Below are 27491 nucleotides of genomic sequence, written 5' to 3' on the forward strand. Positions count from 1 at the left end.
TCTTCCAACTGCAAAACAAAGCTGCCCTTGAAATTTGTTTTTTCTTGCTTCTGCAGATCTGAAAATGATCTCACAGGTCATTCTCTGTCCAAATTTCATGCGCAGCATGACATTCAGAGTCTCTGTTTTTCTTCTGCACCAGATCTGCTCAAGTGTGTTTAGAATTCTAGTCTGCTTCTCTACATAAATCTATATGAATATTTCTGAGAGTTTTGGTACCGCTTCTCTCCATTTTAGGGTGTCTGCTAAAAATGGGTCTCTCTTTCTCTGCATTTTCCAGCTTCTCATCAGTTTGCCAGTCAATTTACAGGGTGCTGGTGCTCTTTAGTTCGTTTCTGCCATGTATTCTTCCCCGATATAGTGCTTGTCTGTAAATTTTGGGTGTGCTATTTGTGCATCTCATTAAATTTCTTCTGCTATTTGTGTCCAGTCTGTTGCTCTTACGCATTGCCTCTCTATTTCCTTTCATTCTGGTCTAATGGTTTTCTCTGAAACATCTAGAATTTTGTCTAATCTATCCATTTAATTGCTTCTCCTTCTACTTCCTCTGGTCTCTGACTTCCATGGCTGTGGGTTCCTCTTCCTTGCCTGTTCAGGGCTTTTTTTTTCTAAATTCTGGTCTGCTTCTCTACATAAATCTATATGAATATTTCTGAGAGTTTTGGTCCGCTTCTCTCCTTTTTAGGGTGTCTGCTAAAAATGGGTCTCTCTTTCTCTGCATTTTCCAGCTTCTAATCAGTTTGCCAGTCAATTTACAGGGTGCTGGCGCTCTTCAGTTCGTTTCTGCCATGTATTCTTCCCCGATATAGTGCTTGTCTGTAAATTTTGGGTGTGCTATCTGTGCATCTCATTAAATTTCTTCTGCTATTTGTGTCCAGTCTGTTGCTCTTACGCATTGCCTCTCTATTTCCTTTCATTCTGGTCTAATGGTTTTCTCTGAAACATTTAGAATTTTGTCTAATCTATCCATTTAATTGCTTCTCCTTCTACTTCCTCTGATCTCTGACTTCCATGGCTGTGGGTCCCTCTTCCTTGCCTGTTCAGGGCTTTTTTTTTTCTAAAATTTTAAAATTTTCACTTTGATTATTTTTCCATGTTGAACATTAGGAAAATATATAAATTAGAATGCCTTTTACTTTACTTTCAAATTAAAAAAATGCAGGTTGTGTGCTGCCCTATTAATGCACTTGTCTTGCCTTGCTGCCACTGTAATGTGGCTCAGCACATTTTTGCCTTTTTCTAAGATTCAATCTTTCCAATGTGTATCATCTCTTCACTGGTCTCCCTCTAAATTTGGTATTTGTGGCTTTGACCTCGTCAACCTTAACAGCCTCCAAGATAAGGATCAGCTTTCCTACTATATTGCTATGTAGGAAATTTATATTGAACATACGTAATAGCACAAGCATACATTTGAAGTGGGTAATAAATGTCTTGTACCTTATTGTTACCACAACAAGTAAATATACATGGCCCTAAGGTTGTCTATGGGATATACACAATACATATACCACTCTCGCAAGTTACTTCTTCCTCAATGCATTGTTATATAGAATCCTATGTTGGTTATACATGGGTGAAACTGCATAAATAACACAATTACGTGAACATGTTGCAGCAAGTTTTGCACTCTGTCAAGTACTCATCCCTTAGTACAGTTATATTGCTCTCAGATTTGGTTATGGTGGTGTACAGTCTATTCTCAATGTCATAATATTAATATGGTCACATATCAGTCTCACATTGACTGACTTATGTTTTCGTATTATATTCAAGAATGGGTTTGTGTGTGTGAATATGCAAATACATCTTTAAGAAAATATGTGTCATAGTATATTACAAAGTTGTGGAAATTAATGATATTGGGGTAGTATTTTTCCTATGAATATATCATGGAGTATTATTCATGTTGCCGAAGAGGAGGAAGGTTGACGTGTCATAAATCTGTGATGGGTTGTCTTAAGCTTATTAAGTGGGTAAATGTATCATAGACAGTTTCATATGTCATTGGGAGTATTTGAGAGCATTGTTAATAATGTCATTGAGATCCTCTTTCAATTTATCTTTAGCAAATTAGTCGAGATTCATTTCATTCCTGAACTTTCAAGCCTATGAATTTGTACTACTATTTCATATACCTTCTATTCCTCAACAGCTTCAATGAATCCAATAGAGAAATTTGATTTATGGTTTGAATCTATTCGCTCGTGTTTAAATGTCTCTTTGCTTTTTTGTTCTTGTGCGTACTGCAAGTTGGTGTAGTTGGGTTATCCAATTTCCACGTGTTCTACTGTTTTTGGTTGTAGGAATTGTTAGACATAACAAGACACTATAAAATCACACTAAATGTGAGAGGTGAACTTGATGGTTGCTTTGTGCTTCAGAAATTTTTACATTCAGTCAAGGATATTTTATTTGGAATAACCAAGTATAACTCTCTAGTGTCAAGTGTTTTCAAAGCCCCAAAGTATGGAGTTGCTGATTGTATCTGGTAAATTTCCATTGTGTGTAATTATTCACATGCATGGCTTGCATTCGTTGTATTGTCTTTTTGTCCTTATGGCTTTTTCAAATGCATTAGGATCTGATTGTTCTATATGCCCCATTTTGTCCATGTCTGTTTATTTCGCCTCCTTTCTCTTTTGTCAGCTGCCTGAATCTTTTGTTCATGACACATGATTTCTTAAAATTTTCTCTACATTTTCTTTATTTTAAGTACATTCATCTTTGTTGTGGGGCTGTGTATTTCACCGACATCTTGGAATTTAATGTCTTTTAAGCTACTGTGGCTCAGTATATACAGATATGGACTATTGCAATCTACAACATCTATGCTAGTTCGGTTTCTAGTTTCCTTAGTGACCACATTGAATTGGGGAGTTGTTTGGCTTGTATTACCTTATTACAAATGCACCCAGTGTTTTTTTGATTACCGGTGATATGAATGTGAGTGTCCTGTTCATGCACTTAAATGAAATTTCATAGGTGGAGTTTTCTATTTTGCAGATACACTTGTGTGGAAAGAGCTCAACACAACTGGCCAGATATTAGCACCTCGGGCAGGCCATGCAACAGTATCCCTTGGAAAACATTTGTTTGTGTTTGGTGGATTTACTGATGATCGTAATTTATTTGACGATCTTCACATGCTAAACATAGGTATGTTGCAAGAGAGTTTTCCGCTAGTTTTTGGTTATGGTGTATCTCGTACCATTCTCATGTCTTAATATGCCAGGTTTTAGTAATTTCTAACAAGGAAAAAAACAAGCTATTTGGACGGGCTTAGAGTGGAAAATGATTTTTGTCACATGAAAGTTAATAGGGTTCTTTAGCTTGTTGCCGGAATTGAAATTTAATAGATTGAGACTTATGTAACTGTTCTCTGGTGGATTAAAACATTGACCTTGTAGTTCTTTTCTCAACCGTGGTCTTCCACTGAAAATGGATTCTGACACGTGTTTTCCAATCATTAAGCCAACAAATTTATTACAGCCCCTAATCTAGATCACATGGAAGATGTTCACAGACCATATATTTATCCAAGGACAATAAACAACACAAATAGAGGGAAATGCCACATGTAGGGTAAGTTGTTTCGAGGTTTCCTTCGCCAATAAATGAATGAATTCACAGGAATGTGATTGTACAAATGAGGAGTGTATATTTGTATTTTATACACATCCCTTAGGGTTTGGGTACTAGCATTATGAGGGTGATTGGGTCGACCTATTCAAATATATAAAGTACAATAAATGGGTTGGTTAGGTACTCATATGTAGGTGTCATGATGTTATAATCAATACAATGGATCAGCACATGTCCTCAAGTGAAGAGTAACCACATGATCTCAATGTGCCCCATTAATTTGAATAGGGAGCCATGGAGAGCCATTACAATACATCATGCTCCTCCTCTTAATGGTATCTTGATATTTGAGTAGTCCGACTTGGTTAAATAGATAAAGTACAATAAATGGGTTAATTAGGTACCCATGTGTAGGCTTCATAAAACTATAATCAATGCAATGGATCACCACATGGCCTCAAGTGAAGAGTAACCGCATGATCTCAACACGCCCCACTTAATTTGAATAGCGAGTAATGGAAATAGGCCATTAAAATATATCATGTTTCTCCCCTTAATGGTATCTTGCTTCTGCCAATATGTATCCATAAGAAGAGATTTTGTGAAGATATTGATAAGCTGATCTAGAGAAGGAAAGGGATTGGCACAAGTTTCTCCTAAGCATTGAGATGCCAAATATAGTGCATCCGAATATCTTAATGTGTTTGGACATCTAATGGTTCACTAGATTGCGAATAAACTCAATGGTACTCTAATTGTCAAGAAGTGAGGTGGAAGCAGGGCATTGAGGAAGTTGTAGTTGATCAAGTATCATTCCTATCCAAGCAAGATGCTTCTTGGCATGAGTTGCACTAGCTATTTGGCATTTGTTTTTTTTTGAAACACCAAAAAATGGGGTCCAAAACCATGAGAGAACATGTATTCTAAGATAGATCACGTACTCATTCAACATCACGTACTTGTCAAGATCATTGTTATGTAAAATTTAATTAACTTAATTTATCTGTAAAACTAAGGGGCACGATCAAAGAACATGCCCCCTAATGTAATGGCTCTTAGGCTATATTTAAGCCAGAGCCCTCATTCATTTTAAATATCATTCATTCATTATATATATATATATATATATATATATATATATATATATAGATATGTCGCTATCTAACGCTGAATTTATCCACTCCATTTGGTATCAGAGCAGATCAGTTGTCTGGACACTCCATTGATAAATTATTAACCTAGTAGATTGCAGATCTACAAAATAACTTACACATCTAGGTTCTTAACATTTAATGGAAGCAAAAAATAAAATAACTAATCTCATAAAAAAACGACACAGATTCTGCCTAATCAAATTTTTTCATTGACAATCCAAACTAACTTGGGATTTTGTCCTGGGATAATGGCCCAATTGAGGAATAACTTACAACCCTAGATTTGATCCAATTAATCAACCCTCCTTCGGTGATTTGGATATCCTTGTTTCCCTCCCTCAGACTCAACACTCATTGAGAAGACTCTCAATCTTGTGTTGCTCTAGTGTGTCTTCTCCTTCTCCCTAGCCTTGCTTTTATAACTTTACATTGAGCTAAATCCCTAACGCTAATCTCCAAAGTGATTGACCAATGAAATTAAATCTTGCCTAACTGCCTAACTTGAGATCAACAATTGAGATTAAGACATATTCACTAAAGTAATTTGCTTTACTTTTCCTGAGTTTCTTTTTAGCTCAACAAGCCAACATAATAATATGTGCTTTTCCCAAGTTAAAAACTTAGGCTAAGTTATATTAACAACTTGCTCACATTAGAGCAAGTATCTAAGGAGACTGCAGCGACTTCTGCACGCCTAGACATAAGGTCTGTGCAAAAGTACCTACCCAAGATACAAACATCAACACTCCCTCTTAGCGAGGGAGGTGCTTCTGCCACCTAGGAATGGCTCCAATCATGGACCTGCATTTGCTGCCATGGAAGCTCTCTCTAAACTGGAAGACTTCCCTGCCATCATCCTCGAAGACCTCCTCCCTGTGCACTTGTTCCTAAAAGCCCCCTGCTCCTAAATATCTTGTAAGGTTATCTCCTACCAAGTGATTTTTTTACAGATTGGGAGGACTCTGTCGATTGATCCTCCCCTCTTGAATGTGAAGGAAGGTTGACTGGCTCTGAGCTGCGCAATCTTTGGAACTACCCGCTCCATGTTCTTTGTCACAACTCTACTTCCTAGTATTACTCAAACAGATTGGCTCTTTAAACCTAGGCCTTATTCAAGTTGGTCTTGTTACCGCTCAAACTAACAGAGGTCGTAAAAGGGGTTCCTTGAAGGGTTACTACCAGGCTAAGGGCAACAATGGAGTGATAGCTGACTGTCACCTCGGCTAAGGCTCCCTACTCTTTTCGAACTTTCACCGATGGGAGGAGACTTGTCATGATAAGAATCACGGAGTGGATGGATCAATCATAGATCGAGGGTTGATCCTGGAAGCCTAATCACAAGAGAGGCTCAAATGTGTGGCTTGCTTGTCTTGGAAGACAAGATGGGAAGGCTCTCTAGGAAGGGCTTGGGGAAAATTTCTAGGGTTAGGTTTTGAGTATGTGTCTTATAAAGGAGATCCCGAAACCGTAGAATGCTTGTGGAAACTTGGGTTCCAGGTGATCTTTGAAGAATTAACCTTGATAGTGCATGGGACTACACAAGAGCAAGTGGACCCGAGGTTTGGTCAAGGGGATAGCATTTAACAATCAATGATATGCTTGACCTCATTAGGGAGGGGAAAGGGATGAAGGAATGAATTTTCAATGAAAGGAAATGCAAGGATCCCAGTGAGGTTTCTAGCCTAAGGGAAACCAAAGGCAAGAATTGGTCTTTGAGCTAGGGCTTGCGATATCTCAAGATCCCATAGTTGGAATCTCATGAAATTTGGAGGACTTCTTTAGGACACACCAACGCAGTTGTGGACCAAAAATCGAAGTATTTGGATGGCTAGATCGTGAAATAATTGATGCCCTAGGTGACCTAGAGGACTAGACCTAGAGAGAGGAAAGGGGAGAAGGAAAATAGGTTTAAGGTGATCACCTATGGGTGGACTAGTGCCTAATCCTTTGGGGAGATTGGAGTCAAGTAGAATTATGACTATGAAGCTTTGAATTTTCTAGGTCGAGGAGGCCTCAAAGACAACTTCGCTTGGCACTAGGGTAGTAACAAAAGCAACTTCAAAGACTTGATACTTCGCTTTGCAAGATAAATGTCTTGTCAAGATGAATTTTAGCGATGAAACATCCTTAGGAACATTTATTCATTATACATGGCCCATACATGAAGCATTCACTATCCAGAAACAAAATTTCCACAACTTCGCATAAGAGATACAACAAATAAGCCCTAGTATAGCGAAATCCTTGCAACAACGTATGCGACAAATTTATAAAGAAATAATAACATTAAAATGCACTTACATGTATAAGAATATATACAACCATCCAAAAACTTGCCATCAAGAAGCTCCAAGACATATGAAAATTATCTAGATTCCAAACATCAAAATTCACTGCATCTTCCAAAAATTTGTCCTCCAAGAAGGATAGTGAAGATATCTAAAGAGATACTAGTTCCAAATCCAAGTGATGATGCTAAAATGAGTCCTCATCACCTCTATTTATACATTTCTTATGAGTTCGATTTAGGTACTTGGGCCTACATTAGCCCCGAAAATAAAATAAGGTGCAAAAAAACTAACTTATGGTGACAAGCCCACCAAACTAGCTCATAAACAAAATAATAAGCCTCTAAAGGTCCAATGATCAATAATACATGTCGTTGGGCCTTCTAAGAAGCTTGATGAAGTCCATAAGTGCCACAATGATGAATAGGACTCCCAAAAGTAGTGGGCAAGGGGTTGGCCCCTTGTTCTCCAAATAATAAATTTGTGGTGCTCCTAATGGGTGTGAGGGCACACAGGTAACCTCATGGGCCTCCAAGTAGGTTGAAGATGCTTGTAGACCATTTGTAAGGGCTCAGATGATGGTGTAAGTGATGCCACATCAACATACAAGTCTTGGGTCATCTACCAAGTGTATGGTACAATTGTGGGGCTGACTGGGCATGGTGAACCAGGTGCATCTTCCTCATCCAATAGGTGAATCTTGAACAATCTCTGAACATCTATGGGGATCCATGGAGTACTGTGTACTGTTGTGGAGGTCCATGGTTCTCAACACACACCCTACATGTGCCAATGTAGCCCTCAGAAGGGTTAGTAACCCGTATAGGGAGACCGAACCCAAAATGGAGACCATCTGCAATCCTGCATAAGATCCAATGCGTCCCCTAGCCTTCCAATACAACAAGTCATCAAAGGAAATCGAGTTAAAGAGCTTACAAAGCATTGACAACAGAGGGCGACGACATGTGATAGAGAGATGAAGGGAGTAGGGAATGAAAAGGGGTAGTCTTGGGCCACATGCCGGGGTACAAGGGTAGCTAATAAAAGGGAAGCCCACACTTGGGCATATAATGTATAAGAGGGAGGAATTGTCGCACATGAGGTGCCCTAGCCTTGATTTTTCCACCCTTCTTTATATGCCTTTTTCCTTTTATGATCTTTCTTTAATTAACTGCTCGGGGCTCAAGGGATAAGAGGTGCAGAGATGAGTACCCCACTCAGCTGTACCTCACTTAAATTGTTGACCTTGCATAGTTTGATGCTGTAACGAACAAAGTTTGTATACGCAACAGAATACTCAGAAGGTATGGTATATGTCAATATCCCTTATAGGACAATAATATGTTATATAAGAATTGTACAAAAGATATGAGATGATTATGGTCATGTCCTATAAAGACATGCCCCTTTAATACTAATCACTAGTTAATCAATCATTAATAATTATTGTTATTATTTACATTATTTTTATTATTATATATATTTTATTCATAAACATATGCACTTTCTCGCGACCTTAGCAGGCTTTGCCCTGTAGCCTGCTTTGTCCACACTCTGTTGCGTGGTGTCCTTATCAGCTGGCTGCTTGATGTCCCAGCTGCGATCTCCATTGACATGTTGCATGTAAGGTGGTTGTGAGGCTGTTGAGGCCCTTGTTGCAGGCTTTCCCTCTGCATTGCCTATTGCATGTTGGCCTTTCACTCATGGATTTTAATTTGCGATCCCAGTATAGTGACTTCCACTGGTTGTTGGCCTTGCTGTTGCTGACTGTATTGTTTGCTGTGTCCTTGTAGACATATGTTATGAAACCAGATGTCTCTTGTCGGACCCATGGGGTAGATCTTTGTTGCGTTGCTGTTGCTGGTTGCTCGGTCCTTGGACGACCTTGGCCAAATCCTTTTCCTAAGGCTTAACCCCATGCCTCCGCATGTCGACTGCAGCCGCAGAAGACAACAACCTGTCTTCTGCGTTCTCAATCAACCCTTGTTGCGACTGACAGTCCTGGCGACTGTGCTGCCATGTGCTATCCAACTCTCCCTGTTGCTTCTTTCCTTGATCATTGTTGGTCGCAGTGATTGCTGGTAGCTACAACCTCTTTGTTGATGGTGGCCCAATGATTGCCATGTAGTAGCCTCCTTTGTGCTGTCTCTTGTCGGACCCATGTCCCATCATTTGCCTCCTAAAACCTTGTTGCATGCTCCCCGAGCTCTTGTCATTAGTTGTTGGCCGACCCCCCCTTTTGTTGCATTTCGTTTTTCGACAGTCGTGTGCTTGCATCCTCTTCTCATCCATTGGCTCTTCGGCCTTGGTCGCTTGCGACAGTGCCTACGATGGTCGGGTGGCCCGTCAGGCCTGTTGGCCACCCATGACCACACACTGCTCCCCACTACTCTAAGTTGCACGAAACGGGGAAATGGGGAAGCGAAACGAAACACGGAAGCGAAACGAAACGCGGAAGCGAAACGAAACCCGACCTCCCCAAATTTTGGAAACGGGGAAACGCGAATATATATAATAATATATATATAATAATATATATATTAAAAACATTTAAAAATTATTAATATATATATGTGCAATCATAAAGCATTAATGATACATTTACTTAAACATTTTAACATTAAGATTAAATTTACATCACAATGATCACATTTACTCATGAGTCATCACACAATGAAAATAAAAATATAGGAACTGGAAAATCCAAAATCAGCCTTTATTTATATTAGTATATGAGGCTGCAAGTACAATAAAGACTATAAGGCTGCAAGAACTATAGAGACAAGTCACAAAAGACTAATCCTCATCATAACAATCCTCATAAAAAATAGAAGCAGCAGAATGCTCAACAGTGGATGGTGGTGCTGAAGAAGATGATGCACCAATTCCACTTCCAGAATCCTCCTCAATATTCAGGGCAGCAAGAGAGAGATCCAAATCAGGATTTTCTGCATCCACATCCCATTCTTTAGAAGGACCACTGTTGTATTCTGGACCCCTACGAGATGCAAGGCGAAGGTTGGAGTGCACATAAACAAGATCCTCTGCTTTCTGTGAGCCCAACCTATTGCGCTTCACAGAATGAATAAAACCATAAGTGCTCCAATTCCTTTCTGCTGATGAAGAGCTTGCCACTTGTGAAAGAATACGAATGGCAAGGCTTTGCAAATGTACACCATTTGCTCCATGACAAATCCACCACCTAACTGGATTCATGGTGCTTCTCTCCTCCAAAGCTGATATATCTGCATAATCATCTATTCCTGCAGCAAAACTGGCAAATTCCTCCTTTACCTCCCTATGTAGATGAGAAGGAAACATTCTCATTAGTGCTTTTTTCACTCCAGTAGCCACCTCTCTATCCTTATGGGGTGCCTTCCTCTTCCCATTGCTTTTAGCAATAAGCTCCTCATCATAAAATTTGGGGTTCAAAGCATGTGCTAAAGTGTGCAATGGTGTATTGAAATTGTTCCACCTGTCAACAATGATTTTCTTGATCAAACCAGCAAAATGATCATCAACAAACATAAGTTGTGGAGACCCCTGCGAAATGATTTCCATAGTTTTCTCAACCATGGAATCCATGCCATCATATACCTCTCCCAAGAAAGGTTGGTTAGTGTCAGCACTCCGGAGAAGCTCAAATGCAGGGGTTGTGAACTTTAGCAAGAAATCTACCTTGCTCCACCAATCCTCATCAAGGCACAATCTACGCACCATAGATCCCCGCTCTGAATCTGCTTGTCTCCACTCAATCCAAAGTTGACTCACCACCATAGAAACTAATGCATGCTTAACCTCAACAAGGCGGCGCAACATCACGAAGTTTGAGGCATATCTTGTCTCAGCAACTTTTAACAACTCCAATTTGGAGTACTCTCGAAATATGGCCTGAGACTGGTGGTGGTTGGTGATGAATTTGATAATCTCCCTTGCTTCCCCTGTGACTTCCTTTATCCAGGAAACTTTGTTGTCGATCTCCTCTAAGATCAGATTCAGATTATGGACAATGCATGGTGTCCAAAAGATGTGGTCATACCTCCCCTCAATAATTAAACCTGCAGCTTTGCAAACTGGTGCATTATCCGTGATAACTTGCACCACCCTGTTAGCCCCTATTTGTTCAATAGCTTTTATAATAACATCAGCAATGAACTGTGCATCTTTCACCTCTCCTGAGCAGTCTTCTGCCTTGATAAACATTGCTCCTTTGGGGGAAGTGGCAATGATATTTATCAATGGTCTGCGCCTCATATCTGTCCAACCATCTGAGACTATGGTAACCCCAGAGCTACTCCAGGAAGAACGAATTGGAGCTAGAACGTCCTCCACAAGTTTCTTCTCATTTTTGAGAAGCTGGGTTCTGACTTTCTCATAGTTGGGCCCCTTGTACCCTTGAGGAGCTTTGTTAACTGCCCTTATCATATCTTGCCAGTAAGGAGAGCGAACAACATTGAATGGGATACCACATGCATAAATGCACCTGGCCACTCTGGAATCAGCTTCTTCTCTTGCTTGCACATTCACCAATCTAGCAATTCTGCTATCCTGAACTGATTGGGATGCCCCTGAGCCTCTGGTATGTTTGGGTGCTGCTTGTTCATGTTCTTGAGTGTGACCAACTCTCCTCTTTCTTGCTTCAACTACAATCCTTGGCTCAATGTTAGATGTAGCCTGAGTATGCTCATCATGCCTTCTCTTAGTACCATCCGCCTCATCTTGCTCTCTTTGATATGCCCTCCTTACCAACGGATCTGATGTTTTTGTGCAACCCAGAATCCCCTGTCCTCCTCCATGCAACAGATGCGCCTTCACTCTTGGGTAGGAGCCCTTGTACGTATTATTGCAAAGAGTGCATCGCCATTCCCATGAGCCACCACCTCCACATTTTTGAAGCTTCGTCACATGCCTCCAAAGAGGATAATATTCAACCCTTGGGTTGGCCCTAGGGTTTGAAGTTGCAGCTGCACTTTGGCTGGAAGCCATTGCTGCAAAAATAAATTAAAAAAACAAATCTGTAAATAATAAAAACGTTTTTCATATTTTTGGCTGTATAAACCCTAGAAAAATTAAAGAAATAGTAAGAAAAAAACTAAGAAATGAATGTGGCTTACCCAAATTAATTATATGTGGCTGAATCTACCCTAAAATGCCAGAAAAGAGGAGAAATATGGCTGTAGCTGAGCCAAATCTGCTGCAAAAATAAATTTAAAAAACAAATCTATAAATAAAAAACGTTTTTCAGCAATTTAGCTGCATAAACCCTAGAAAAATTGAAGAAATAGTAAGAAAAAACTAACAAAATGAATGTGGCTTACCCAAATTAATTTTCTGTGGTTGAAACTACCCGGAAATGCCAGAAAAGAGAAGAGAAATATGGCTGTAGCTGAGCCAAATCTGCTGCAACAGAAATCTCCTGCTGAAATCTCTTTCTCCCGCTGCTGAAATCTCTTTCTCCCGCTGCTGAAATCTACTTTGCTCACTGCTCAAAACACCAGCTACTGAAACAACTGCCAATCTCCAAGAGAAACTCCTTGCTGAATAGTGTGATGAGAGAATGAGAGGCACTGCTCTTTTATAACTTTAGAAATGGTTTCTAGAACAGCTTAGAAACCCTAAAAAAATTTAAAAACTAATTAGAAAAAAAAAATTAAAAAACAAGTCATTTTTTTGGGGAAACGGGGCCCGTACGGCGTGGAAACGCGTTTCCGGCCGTACGGGCACGTTTCCATTTCGGGAAACGTGCCCGTACGGCCGGAAACGCGTTTCCAGGCCGTACGGTACGCCGAAACGCGTTTCCGTTTCGTTTCCGGCCGGAAACGGACCCCTAGGCAACGTTTCCTGCAACTTAGGCACTACTTTTTCCTTTTTTTGTACAAAAAACTTTAGTTTTGCTCTTGTTACGAAATGTTTTTTTTCCATGTACGGTTGCAACCTATCTTTGGTCCCTGTAACGCCTGTACGAACTTGGCACCTTGAGATCAACTTTTCAGAGTTTATGCTTTGATACCATTCTAATTTCCATTAAACCTAGCAGTTGGTAAATTGTTAAACTAGCTGATTGCATGCTTATTGAATAATTTACGCAACGAGTTTCTTAATGTTCAACAGAAGAAAAAAAATAAAATAACCAATCTCATAAAGAATAAGACACATATATTCTTCCCAATCAAAATTTTTCATTGATAATCCAAACTTGGGCTCCGGTCTTGAGGTAATGGCTCAACTAAGGAATAATTTACAACCATGCGCTTGATCTGACTGATCAACCCTACTTGGCTGATCCAGATCTCCTAGTTGTCCTTGCTCGGGCCCAATACTCACTGAGAAGACTCTCTCTATCTTGTGCTGTTGTAGTGTGTTTTCTCCTTCTCCCTATCCTTGCTTTTATAACTTAGAGATTAAATCTTTCCTTACTTGAGATCAACAGTTGAGATTAAAACATATTCACGAATGTAATTTATTTTATTTTTCGTAAGTTTTTTCTTAGCTCAAATGCCAACATAAAAACATGTGCTTTTGTTAAGTTAAAAACTTAGGCTAAGTTACATTAGCAACTTGCTCACAGTAGAGCAAGCATCGAAGGAGATTGTGGGCAACTTTTGCACGCTGAGACACCAGTGTTGTGTAGAAGTACCTGCTTGAGCTAGAAAATCAACAGTGAAGAGTCTGAAGTAACATGAAATCAATTAGACATGATATTTGATTTGGAGGGTAGAATTAAAAAACAAAGGCCAAAATAGTTTTACACTAGTTTGGAAGATGCTTAGTGGTAGGAGCTTCCACGAGTGAGGGAGAGGAAAGGCCAAATAGAAGATTGATACTTGGACATATAAATTTGGCTTTAATGTTTGCTGTTTGAAACTCATATTAGACTTAAAATTGTGAAGAACCAAAAAGAAGGGATGAATGGGAAAGAGCCATTATGGCTGAATTTGATGCACTCATGAAGAATGACATATTTTTGTTGGAAGAGATGCCCCTAGGTAAGAAAACCCATTGGTGGTAATTGGGCTTATAAAATAAAATACAAGGTTTATGGTTCATTGGATAAATGTAAGGTATGATTGGTTGCAAAGGAGTTTACATAACAAACTGGGGTTGACTATGAGGAAACCTTCTCCTCTATATTGAAGTTGAAACCCAAAAGGTTGGCTTTGGTTACAATAATACAATTTTATTAGAACCTATACAATAATGGATATAAAGAGTTTTTTTCTGAATGGAGTTTTTCAGTAGAGGTGGTATATATGTATCAATTAGAAGGTTTCTAGGTAGTAGATAAGGAGCATCTACTGTGCAAGCTGAAGAAGGGATTTTTATGGATTGAAGTAGGGTCCAAGATCTTGGTATAATAATATTGATAAACATCTTACACTTAATGGATTTAGGAATCATTCCCATCCAAAATTATATTGAAAAGTACAAGTGATAATGTAGTGTTTTTGGTGGATTATGTCAATGATTTAATTATTGCAGCCAAGAAGGTTGATATAGTTCTTTAGGTAATATCTTATTTGTGTTTATCTTTTGACATAGCAGATTTGGCTATCCTACGTTACTTCCTTGGTGTAGAATTTTGGCAAATTGATTATTGCATGTTTGTGTGACAGATCGAGTGTGCTACAATTTTGTTGTAAAGGTTGAAGATGGGGGATTGTAAGGCAACTTCCTATTTAGGTTGTGTTGAAACTATTAACCAAAAATGACATTGAATTGATGGATAACTTAGTGTGTAGACGCTTGGTGATATATCTTATATGAACAAGGTTGAACTTGAGCTTTGTATTTGTTAGCTGATTTCTACATCTTGTAAATTGAAATCATATTTAAAAAACAACAGTAAAAATCAGAGAACATATAGGAAAATCTGCCCTTAAGTGTCACCTACAAATCTTCCTCTCCATTTGGGTTGGTGTGTGCCAACCATAGGGGGGTATCCTTAGTCTTTGTACCTGTTATTCTAACCTGTAAATCTGCAAGTAAACACTCAAAAAACAACAAGATAAAGGCTGTTTGACCAGCAAGTTAGTGGCCAAACAAGTGTGTAAAAATGTTAGTGTCAGAGAGGAAGCTAACTTCCAATTGCATTATTCGATTAATATGAACATCATTATTCCAAGGTCTTTGCCGATTCTAACTGCTCAAATTTTTCTATTTACATATTTTTGCCCAGTCCCTGACGACTAGGTGCCGAATAGTTGGGATATCTAGTCACTAATGAGTTAGTTAAGTTCAACTTGGTTCAATGTGTCTATTAGGTAAAAGTGCGTTTCCTTAATATGCATTAGTTGCATTATAATCCGATGGTCACAATATGTTTTAGACATAGAGTGATCCGACGGCTCATATTCTCCTCAATACTAACAATCGAAGTCACCTGACACGGGACACGCAGGACATAGTAATTCGAGCGTTCGACATAAGCACATTGACTCCCGAAATATGACGCATTAGGATATATATTATTTTATATATATATTATAAATTAATTCTAAATAGATATTTCTTGCACAAATTCTCATTCATGATACAAATTTAGACATAGATCTAGATTCTACATTGTAAATTTAAAATTTGTTTAAGTTTTACAAAGTAACATTGTGCATGCAAACACAATTGTGACAGATTCATCAATGATCCAATAGGAGAAAGACAAGAAACTGCAATGTTCTCATGAAGTCATCAAAATGAAAATTCCCATATGTGCTCCAATTCCTCTCGCAACAAGAGGATGAAGTCCCCTGAGAGAGGAGCCTCATCGCTAATTGCTGTAGAGGGGGGCTTGTTGCCCCGTGAGTTTCCCACCAATATTAGGGCTTCTTAGCCCCCCTATCTCTAATCACATCATAGCCTGGAAATTGCCCCAGTGTTAATGGAAAAATCTGCAAAGGCATCCTCCACCTCATCAAGGGATGCTCTATCCTGAAAATTTCGCTTCAATGCGTCCTTCCTTCCCTGTGAAATTTCACCATCCACGTGAGGAGGGAATCTATGGGAAGGTCCACCATTCAACGACTCATCGCTGTAGTATTTTGGGTTCAATGAGCGAGCGAAACAATGCAAAGGTGTGCAATTCCTATCCCATCTGCTGAAAAAAATATTTTGTATGGTGGTGAAGAAGGCCTCTGATGATGTCTCACACTTAAGGCACTCACTCTGTAGAATAATGGTCCTCACGAACTCAATCATGGAATCACATTCCTCATAAACCTTTCCTGGGATGGGTTGGTTTGTATTTTGCAAATCGTAGCAAAGTAATGATAGGGTCCATGATCTTAATAGTGAGATCTACCCTCTCCCGCCAAGCATCATCTAACATTGTACTTCACTATTTTTGAGGCTACTTGATCTATTTTTTTTCAAAAAGATCAAAACTCTGAAATAACCATGGCCCTAAGAGTGGTCTTGACCTCCCTTAACCTCTTCAACATGATGACTGAAGAGGCAAACTGTGTATCTGCAATATTCATCAATGATAGATGGGTGTACTCCAGGACACGTTGGACATGCTCCTGGAAATGTTTCAGGACACATTGGACGCGCTCTAGGACACGTTGGACACACTCCAGGACATGCTGGACACGAGAATCAGACACGTGTCCTAGAGAATCATGTCCGATTCATGTGATTCGGGACACGAGGTGGGGGTGGATGAATCCAGTTTCTTAACTAACAACTATTGATATGTGGCTTAACACACAATTGGTCCATGATCTCTATATGAAGGGCATGGAGGGCCATGGCTGACGATCGACTGTGAGAACTTTTAGGGGATGTAGATGTTCATTCCATGTTTTACTATATACAAGAATATCATTAAAAAAAAAACCTATGACAAACTTCCTTAAGTATGGCTGGAATACCTCATTCATACTAGCCTGGAAAGTCACTAGAGCATTAGTTAAACCAAAAGGAATTACTTTAAACTCATAATGACCTTCATGAGTTCGGAAGGAATTTTTCACAATATCCTCTAATCTTACTCTGATTTGGTAGTATCTGGATCTTAGGTCTAATTTTGAAAAATATTTGGCTCCATGAGCTTCATCTAACATTTTGTTTATGAAAGGAATAAGGAAGTTGTTATTTTTGTTATCTTGTTCAGTCCTTTGTAATTTATTTATAGTCTAGACTCTGAACGATCCGTCTTTCTTCCTGTTGTCGCACAAAATGTCTAGGCACCGCGACAACGGCTCAGATTGGGGGCTGTCACACTGATCCCCAATCACTCCGTTTGAGTTGTCTCCCAATAGCAGACTAAGGGGGGTAGACCCTATGGAAATGGAAAAATGAAAGATTAGTTGGGAACCAACCAACCTGGGAGACACAACTAAGCAACCAATACTTGTTTTAGATTGCGCAAGATTTTAAGGATTCAAAATGATTTGAAGAAAGTGATACCAGTGCCTTGTGGAGTCAACTATCTTGCGAAGAAAATAAGGTTCAAGTAAAGGATGGGAAACTGTTACTGAAAAGACTCCACTGTCTCATATGCAAATGCAAAATTAAAACTATGTGAAATGCAAGGACTTGGTTAATTTTAGTTAAATGAGAGCCTAAAATTATTTCTGAAATATATCTTAAATGTTACTTAACTTAAGGCTCAGAAAGGTGGTGATCTAAATGTGAAAGTAGGTACTTATACCAGCACTGCAAAATGTAAAATCTGGACATATAATTACTAAAATGCACAATGGATTGAAATGTAAAATGCTGCAATAAAACACCTTTAAATTCAAAAATTCATTTGTATGAAATACTCAACCAAGTTCATTAGATGCATAAGTAAAAGTAGATTATTCTTACTTGCATAAGCATGTAAAAAACAAATGAACTTCAAAAATTAAACTAAATGTTTTAAACTCAGATCACATTAATGAAATATCATTCTAGTAATCTACTCTTACATCAAATGTTAAAACCAACAATATATTCTAAAACAACAGTTCTATAACAATGCAATATTCAGAAATTTCTATGTATAACAACAAGAAATTTTAAATGACAAACTGATAACTACAATTCCCGAGTTTAATTCTTTCTGATCTATTGATGTATTTGATCTAAAAAGCTCAGAAAAAAACTACTGAGCAACATTAAAACAATTTGCATAAATTTGTTTGCAAAAGTCACTGAAGCTAACTTCTATTTCCGCAATTATACAACAGTAAAAATGTAAATTAAATTTGCTATTAAATTCAGAATTTTTTTGGGTCTGATTATTTATGATCTATTGATGTATTTGATCTAAAAACTCAGAATAAACTAATGAACAACAATAAAACAACTTTTAGAAATTTGTTTGCAGAAGTTATTGAAGCTAACCTCTATTTCTGCAATTATACAACAGTAAAAATGTAAATTAAATATGCTGCTAAACTCCAACTAATTGCAAATCTATGCTAGTATTAACCTTGCTTTCAAAATGAAATGATGAAAGGTTAGAGAGTGTGCACTAGTCATCCCTTAGGGGTTTGAAGACACCTGAAGATATGCTGCCCGAATCACTGAATATCTTCAACTCGGAATTTATTTTGGGAAATTTTTAGGAAACAATTTAGGAAAAATTAGTGAGAGAATTTTGGTGAAAGAGGGGAGGCCATAAGGCTAAAAGGGAGGCCGAGAAAGAGGCTGGAGATGGCCAACGCAAGGCCTCAAGGCCCTAAAAAAATCTTGCCCATGATTTTCTTGAAATTTATTTTTAAGTTGCAAACAACATGGAAATGCCCTCTGTGGCTTAGATCTCTCTCCGGGATCCACAAAAATCACCTGCAATTTTCAAATCTGTTCCTGTACAAATAAAAGATAGAAAAAACCCCAAAGCATGTATATACAAAAATATGACATATCCAAAACCCTAATGAATTAAAAAATTTGATATTTACAAATCTACAATAATACTCTACAGATCTAACAGATTTGCAGATGAAAACCCTGTATTAACTAGATTTAAACAAATTTTTGCACAATATTTAGAAATAAATTTGAAATTTTAAAGAGGCACAAGCCCCAGAAAAACCTGCAAGTAAAATATTCTATAAAATGACTTTTGAAATTAGAAAGATAGTCGGCTCTTTTAGATTCTGTAAACTGAGAGTCAGTTGATTCAGCTGAGGACTTCCCCAAACGCCCAAATTCTAAATGATAATTTTTGCACACTTAAATATGCTTGTTAGATTAATAGAGATTTTAAGAATGACCATAAAATTATCAAGAAATAAAGATACCTGCTACTTCTATCAAATTAAAATGATATTCTAAAAAACCCATAAATTTGTGCAAGATACCTGTACACAGATCAATCCTCAAAGGCTAATAACCAGCAAATGCAAATAAAAGCAACAAAGTCTTAAGAACAATATTACCACATAAATTTGAAAGAAGAACACCATGATCTGAACCCCAAAGTCTTTGCGTTTTATTAACCAAAAAAAAGTTACAAGAGCTTTCTTAGAGCAAGTACATGATTCAAAAATCAGATGCAAATAATGGAGAGAGGCCTCTCATTTATAGAAAAATTCTCCAATGGCTAGTTGGCTTGATTTCTGTCATAGCAATCTCAACCATTGATGAAGATCAAATGATATTTTAATCATGATCGTTGAAATAAATTTACTTCTTTGAGGAAATTCGAATTTCACTTTTAATTAACTCAAAATTGATTATTTTGAGTTAATTGTTGCAAAAAGTTGACTTTGACTTAACTACTATGGCCCAAGGGTTCAAAATATCTTGGAATTTTCAATATTCTTTTGGCCGGGGACCTCCAAAAATTAAAAACTTTAGGACCCACGAATTTTAAATGTTTAAGAATTTAATTTTTCCTAGGACCTAAATTAATTAAATTTCTGGCTTTAACATTTTAATTTATTTTAGGCAGAAATTTTAATTAATTGATTCATGAGGGGATTATTAATTTTTTCAACCCTCTAATATTTAGCCATGGTGTCTAACTATGAGGAACCATGCACTAAATATTTTTTATATGAAATATTACATTTTTAACCCATGAAGGGGGAACACCCGTTCATTATAGACCCTCAATAATTACCCATTTCTGCGACACAAAATATGATCTAGTAGACTAAGTGACTTGTAATAAAATAATTTAACCAAATAGTTAGAATTATTCCCAAATCACTTTTACAAAGACTCGATAAATAACACTAGGACTCATTTAAAATCTCGACGACAAAATCCACCCTAGCTTTGGGGTGAGGTTGGAGGGAAAAACTCTGCCGATCATCCGTGTTTAGAAACACACATGAATTGGTGAGACTAAAAACCTCCTAGGATAGAAATCATCATCAGAAAAATAAATTTACCTAGGTTGTTACATACATTTGTCTTACTAGGATCATTTACATTACAAAATGTAGAATGGGTTTACAAAACTCCAGTGTACATATAGCTGATAATGATGAATCTGTGGATCATCTGAGTGCTCGGACACGATGGAAATCCATGCGCGAAAAGATGTATAGCTATGGGGTAGTTGACATGGAGTGGTCAACACTTCCAAACTAGAATCACATGAGCAGGGTAAGGGTTTCTACCTTTTGTAATGATACCATATTTTAAGAGGTCTTGGACTTTTCTATAAATTTCGATTTTCTGATGATGTGAATATCTATATGGCTTAATGTTGATAGGGTTTGACTCTACTTTGACATCTTTTATGTGCTCAGTTTCCCTTTCAGGGGGCATTTGCAGGGGAATATCTTGGAACACATATTTATGCTTTGCGTTGCACATTTAAAGGGATGATTTCTTTGTCCTCAAACAACATTTGATTCCTTGTAATCTAGATTCACGAGGCAATAATAAGATGAAGAGCTGGTAATCTATTGTTGTTGGATTAGAGATCCAGGTTTTTAGTGCTTCATGAATTGAATTATGTTCCCATTTATTTTTGAACCCTGCCATTTCATCTTTCTCCTTCCAAACTTCTGCAGTGTAAGTGCAGTGTAGTTTAAGGTGAGAATTTGTTTCTTCCTCTCTCTTGTGTAAGAAGCATCTGCCCGACCCTTCAAAGTTCTATTTTTGCAGTTGATCCTAGTTAAGTGCCTTATTATTTAGAAGAAGACACACAGATTTTGGCTTTAGCTGGGCATGCTAGCTTCCATAGCCTTTTAGCTGATCAGATTGGTAGGGTTTCACCAGTTTCTTGGGCTAGCACTTTGTAGCAGTACTTTGGCCCATGGTTTCCAGTTGGATTCAAAGACTAAACATATTGATCGGTAAGAGTTACAAAGGATCTTTAGAGTGGATCTTAAGTATGTTTGCCATGTTGTTGCCTCTTTCTCGTTAAGCTTGACTCCTCTCCAGGATAACCATCTTTGTTGCCCTGTGGTTTGATTCCTGTGTGTTATTTGTCGTAACGTGTAGAAGCCATTTGTTTGGTGGTCACAGACCAGGGACGCTGGTAGGTTATAGTTTTCTTTGCAACCTACTCAGGGATCTATTCTAATGAGCACTTGTCCTCCTTTCCCAATTTTCCAAACAAGCAAATTTCCAAAGAGTGGGAAAGCAAAGATAATTGCTTTCGAAATGATTATGGCATTTTGCAACTTTTTTTGGAGTTTCTGATTCCAGTCTGCTATAGTTAGTTGTGCCTAGAGCCCTGTACCTTGAATGAGCCTTCAAAGTCCAGACATTCTTAGCTATGAGGGTTTTGGGAATAAGAATATTTTTTTCAGTCCGTAATAACCAAAAAGAATTGAGATAGCTATTTTTTCCCAAGAGACAAGGACCAATTTTTTCTTCCCAGCTTTGATAGACTATAGAAAACAAAAAAAAGTTGCCTAATTTTTTCCAAGATACCTTTTGGTATCCAAGCTAGTGACATCCATTATAATGCAATGCCTTCTAGTATAGCCTTGATCAGTACTAATCTCCCACATAGATAGAACCATTGAAAAATAAGAATATATTTTTCAGTCCCCAATATCCAATAAAATTTGAGGTAGCTATTTTTTCCCAAGAGACCAAGACCAATTTTTTCTTCCCAGCTTTGCTAGACCATAGAAAAAAAAATATAGTTGCCTAATTTTTTCCAAGATACCTTTTGGTATCCAAGCTAGTGACATCCAATATACTGCAATGGCTTCTAGTATAGCCTTGATCAGTACTAATCTCCCACCTAGATTGATCCATTGATTATGCCAAGTATTTGCCTTTTTTCTTTTCCAGCTTAGCTAAGAGCCACAACCAATCGACTTTATTGTACATATTTGCTTTCAAATTGAAACCCAAGTATTTGAGTCAGTTTCAGAGTCATCTATTTGGTATGGAAAAATTTGAGAGATACTAATCCTTCCCAGCTCTGAAATTCCCTTGATCATTATGGATATTTTCCACATTAATTTGCATTCTTGTGGCTTCAAAGAAGAGATCTATAATTTCATGTAGGTTCTCAACCATGCTCCTTGTGACTTCACTAAATATGATGATGCCATATGCAAAGAGTAGGTGTGTTATGTTGCATGAAGGGCCCATATTTATACCTTTGTGTCTGCTAGAAGAGGTGGTTGCTTTTAACGATGTGCTCAGGCCCTCAGCAACTAGAAGAAAGAGAAGTAGTGATAGAAGGAAGCCTTGTCTGATTCCACGTTCTACTTTGAAGAAGGTGGATGTTGAACCAATTAGTAGGATGGCAAAATATGCTAAGCAAACACAGTGCAACACCCATTTGATGAAGAGCATGGCTGAAACTAAGGCGTATAAGAATGAGTCTGAGGTACTTTTGATCAATGTTGCAAAAATCGTGATCGGGCTTAAATCAGAGAGGGGAAAAATCGGAAAAATCGTAAAAATCAGGAAAAAATTAGTAAAAATCGGCAAAAAATTGGAAAATACAAAAATATTCATTTTTTTTCAATTTTTTTAATATCTAAAGCATCTACAACATAAAATAAATACATTGACACATAAATATGATAAAAGAACTAATATATAAGATGTGTAATATGATTTCTAGTGCTACATCACACATAACAATGAATCATGTCCTGAATAGTAAGTCCTAACTCTTGAGTCCCAACTCAGCCTCAAAATATCAACAAAAAATATAATAATGTATCTCATATCATGAGTCATAATGTCATATACAATGAAATGAACCAAATAACTAATACTATTGATTTCCTCTGCCCCTCTTGTGAGAAAATACAATAGCTTTCCCTTTCCCTCTAGATGTAGATGCCGATGGAGTTGGCAGTGGACTCTGCTGTGCTCTAGAAGCTGAAGAACTAGGAGCTATAGGAGGTAGACCACGTCCTCTACTGGTGGCAGGGGTAGCCTGGGTAGGTGGTGTCACCTCCTCCTCCTCCTCCTCCTCCTCCCCCTCTATGCCTTCCACTACCTCCTACTCTAACCAATCATCAACAGACTCCATGAGAGGCCTCTTGGCCTCAACCCTCCATGCAACAGTGGTGTCAATCCCATCCAATGAGATGGCCTCCATATCAGGTATCCTCTCAAGTTGCCTCACGCACAATCGAAGATTGTAGTAGACATAGACCATGTCATTAAGTCGCTGGGACTCCAACCTGTACAAAGATCATAAAATAATAATTATAAAAAAATATTATTTAATGAATTCAAAAAAATAATTGGAAATTTGGAATATTTTAGGTTCTAAGTTTAACCTGTTGCGCTTCTTGTTGTGTATTTTTTCAAATACACTCCAGTTGTGCTCGCATCCTGAAGTGCTACATGTTTGACTGAGAATTCGAATGGCAAGCTTTCGTAGATGGGTACCCTAACACCATAGCTTCTCCACCATGCATCTACAACATAGTTTTAAAACTCCGACTCCGACTCCGACTCGGCCGAGGATAGACTCCGACTCCGAAATGGTAATGACTCGGCCGACTCGATTTCAATGACTCGGTCGTTGTAAAAAATACATTAAATATTTATTTTTTTATAAAAAAACATAATTTTAAAGATTTTAAACATAATTTTAAAGATTTTCATTCATGTTTCCAAACACAACATTATAATATAGATGGAATACAACATATGATCAAAGTAGGCTCATGAACCAATCCATTATATCAAAATGGTACCCAATGGCAATACATAGTCAACTGTCATACATGATCAATGACTCAAAACAAAAAACACATAACCAAGGAGGCTAGAAATGGCCTCTACAACAAAAGTAAACTGTGACCAGACTCCAGTACTAGTACTACAACCATTGGCTAGTAGCTACTGCCAGAGGAGCCAAGATCATGTCGATCAATCTCTGGATCATCATCGGAGTCAGATAGGGGGCCCCATGGCTCCTCCTCCTCATCATCATCTCCAACTGCAGCTGTAGAAGTGGTACCACTAGCAGGCTGTGCAACTGCAGCAGATGCAAGGTGAGATAGAGTAGATATGCAGCTGCGCTTCTTTCGTGGCTGAGCAGAGGAAGCACCTACAACTGGAGTCCTTGCTGGATGTGACAATGAGGCTGGTGGATTGGGATCTGCATTCAACTGAACAACATGTTCAAGTTCAATTGATGTCTCAATATCTAAATCTAAATAAAGATCCTCATCAGGATCAAACTCTGCTCGACGACTCTCCACTACCCAATCTGATGTTGGATCAATGTCTTCCAACACAATGGGATCTGAATTAGGTCTTTTGTTCAACAAATGGTTTCGTTTGAGCCGGAGGTTGTATTGGACATAAACTAGATCATTTAACTGTTTTTGATCCAAACGGTTTCTCTTCTTTGTGTTACTTGGGAGCAGGAGCGAAAATGGGAGCGGGAGCGACATTTTCAGAAGCTCCTAGTTTGGGAGCGAATCCCAAAGGAGTTCGACAACCAATGTCACTAACATCAAGGTACATAGAGGGATTGGTACTCTTGATTAAATTCGAGTTCCATACCCTAATACATGAGAAAATTCAATGGAAACATTGCAATCCTCCAATCCTGAAATCCTGAAAAACTGATAAGTCTGCTGGATTTTGAATGAAATCTAAAATTCTACTTTCTCCATATGAAATCCAATGAGGCCGAAACCACTCTCAAACATCCTGAGTCATTTCATGGTAATGTTAAAAATTTAAGTAAAAGGATGAAAATGAAGATTAAGGAGAATGTCACTTTTACTTTAAGAATTTAACATTACCATGAAATTTGAACAGCATATCAATAGTAGAGAGCATTTGAGTGTGTTAAATAGTGTTTGGGAGGGGGAAATGGACCCCAAATAACATTTAACTAATTCATAAAACACATTGGAGTTCAAACCAGTCAGCAAACATTTCAAAATGTCATTAAAAAAATGTCAAATCGTTGTTTTGATGGGGTTACAGGCCACTGGTTATGACTCGGCCGAGTCAATACAGAAACGACCGAGTTGGCCGAGTCAGCCATGACTCGGACGAGTCATTGAATGACTCGGCCGAGTCATTGAATCAATGACTCGTCCGAGTCATTGAATGACTCGGCCGAGTCATGGCTGACTCGGCCTACTGAACCGTTTCCTCCACCGAGTCACATTTTTGGGCAATGAAACGGATCAACTCGGCTGTTTCCGTTTCGAATCGGCCGAATTTTAAAACTATGATCTACAACAAAATTACAAATAAGATAAACATAAGAAAAAAATGAAATTTGAAAGTTGAAGCAAAGTATGAAGTTATGAACTTGAAGAGACAATGAAATTTAAAACAAACTAAAAAATGCCTGACATTTTAGTCTTCTTATCAACCAAAGCCATCTCAAAGCTAAATGTGCCACTTGCCATCCTATATATCTCCATTTCTTTAAAGATTTCTACACGTTCTGTTGGAGATCGCACCATCCTTTGAACACAGGTGAAGAATCCATCCATGATCTCAGCATCAAATAAGAACCCACAGGGGTAAGAAAATGCGGGGTTTAGGTAGATCCTTGCAACATGAATGAGACGATGGAGTGTGTTGTTCCATCGTTCATTAATCACTTCCCATAGAAGGAGTTGTTTCTGAAACCCCTCATCTCCCTTATCATCATAGTAGACCTAAATGGATTCTTTGGCCTTGTCCATGGCCTCATACAAGTAGCCCATTGTGGGCTTGTCACCATCAACTAATTGAATAACCTTTACCAATGATTCAATAATGTTGCACACCTCCTGCACTCCCGCCTAGAGTTTTTCTTGTATGAAACTAATCTGCATATGGCCTCTCCCTCTAGTTTGCGGTTAAATGTCAAAGCACACCATTCATCTGAAAGAAACATTCTCTTCACATCCCACATAGAATTCAAGAGGGATTGAAGAGATATGAAACTGGTGGTAAACCGTGTAATGGCGGAGCACACCAACTCTTTGTTGTTGGTGAATTTTCTCATCAAATGAAGCACAGATGCATGATTATATATAAATTTTGTAATGCTTTTTGATGAGTCAACAATATCTTTGACAAAGGAAAATTTTCCTATGATCTCCAACATCAAATCAATACAATGTGCAACACAAGGTGTCCAAATAAAGTAGGATGCCTCTTCATAAGCATCTTGCCAGCAACAACATAATTTGCAACATTTTCCGTTATGACTTGGACAACATGTTCTGCACCCACTTCCAAAATAAACACATCCAGCAAATCACATAATAATTTTGCATCTTTGATATGTGCAGATGCATCAACAAATTTCATAAACATTGTCCCATTGGGACAATTAATCAAGAAGTTTATAAGATTTCTCCCCATTTGGTCGGTCCAACCATCTGACATCACAGTGCATCTTGTTTGTGCCCATGATGCCTTAAACTCCTCCAATATTTTGGTGCAGTCAACCTTTTCATCTTGAAGAATGCAACCTCTAAAGTCATCATAAGAAGGGATTTTGTACCCTGGGCCAACAATTGAAATAACATCAACAACACGCTGGAAAAATGGATTATTCCTTGCAACGCTGAAAGGAATATCACTGCAAAGGAGAATCTTGCCCAACAACTTGTCAGCTTCTTCTTTTTCCTTTTTTTAAGCATTGAAGAGATAGTTGGTTGTGAACCAGTCGTGGTTTTAGGAACAAAAAATGATGAGGTAGCTATAGGGTTGGTTGTAGATATTGATGCTAAAGTAGAACTACACTTTCATATTCACCTCCTAACATTCTCCGTGCTAGTTGCTTCCTCAGATTTGACTTGGACAGTTTGGCTTGCTCTAATTCTTCCAATTATCTGAGGGCTCTTCGGATGACTTCCGCATTTCTATTGGTGCAAGGCCCCACCTCATGTCCAGGGATTTGTGCAAGGTGGTACTTCAATTTATAAACCCCCGCTGTCAGATGATGCCCACACAACTTTCAAGACAAGTTTGATCTATCAAACCCTCCATCAAGTTCACCAAATTCCCACAGAGGGTTCAAATGTTTGTAACTTCGTTGAACTTTTGAGTTTTAATATAAGATGAAGTTTGGAGTTGAAACTTGAAACTTGAACCTATGGCACAAGAAGAATTGCAA

At 38.1% G+C, this 27491-nt stretch overlaps 1 pseudogene across 1 annotated transcript in view; it reads left to right on the forward strand.

Annotated features, from left to right (window-relative positions):
• Positions 1–27491, forward strand: part of LOC149266159 (uncharacterized) — a 207867-nt pseudogene that overhangs the window by 88580 nt on the left and 91796 nt on the right. Inside the window, exon 5 of the transcript XR_016260115.1 lies at positions 3007–3159. The product of XR_016260115.1 is annotated as an uncharacterized LOC149266159 (transcript). The remainder of the gene's footprint in view (positions 1–3006; positions 3160–27491) is intronic.

The sequence above is a fragment of the Pinus tabuliformis genome, chromosome 6 (genome assembly GCF_031772625.1).
Source record: "Pinus tabuliformis cultivar Carrire ecotype Pingquan chromosome 6, CPIR1, whole genome shotgun sequence".
NCBI lineage: Eukaryota > Viridiplantae > Streptophyta > Pinopsida > Pinales > Pinaceae > Pinus > Pinus tabuliformis.